Below are 744 nucleotides of genomic sequence, written 5' to 3' on the forward strand. Positions count from 1 at the left end.
ATAGTTGGAGGAGATCAGTCTTTGGATCTGGACAAACTAAAAGTGGTTCTTGGTCCCTGAAGAGCAGCTCTGAGGAGAATCTTTTCTCTTCTGTTCGAGACTTTTATTGAGAAACATGTTCTTCCTCCGACTCAGTAAAACAAGTGTGTGAGGTGTTGTGGAATATTTCTATGTAGATGCGGGATAAGAGTTGATTAAATAAACAGAGTCTGATGAATGCTCAAAGTAGTAAGAGTCAATTTAATGCTTGCAAGCAGGAGAGCGGACACACAGACACGTATCTCAGTGAACTGTGCAAACCACTGTCAACGAAGTACAAGGCACATCATGTTTTATGCATACTAGAAATCACGCCTTTAGTTACATGAAAGGAAAGGAAAAGAAAAGGGAGTATAGGTTTTTGGACACGGGTTGATTTGTTCTGCTCATTGTTTTGAGTCTTCCAGGTGCGTTCAACAGGGAGGCAGTTTCATACAGAGGTCAGAAACAATGTTTCCTTTCATCTTCTTCTCGTGTGTTGCATATGAACAACCTTGGAAGATAGGACATTGGTTTCATGAACTAATTAAATACCTCTGTAGGACTGCAGTGATCTTTTCCTGTATCTCTGTACTTTCCCATCAGTAGAACAACATCTTTCAAAACATCCCAAGATACTAAAATATATTTTACCATTATTATACTTAATACATATTTTACCATTACAGAGGTCCCAACTCTCTCTTCTTCTTCTTCTTCTTCTTC

This window comes from Pholis gunnellus (genome assembly GCF_910591455.1).
Source record: "Pholis gunnellus genome assembly, chromosome: 5".
Lineage (NCBI taxonomy): Eukaryota > Metazoa > Chordata > Actinopteri > Perciformes > Pholidae > Pholis > Pholis gunnellus.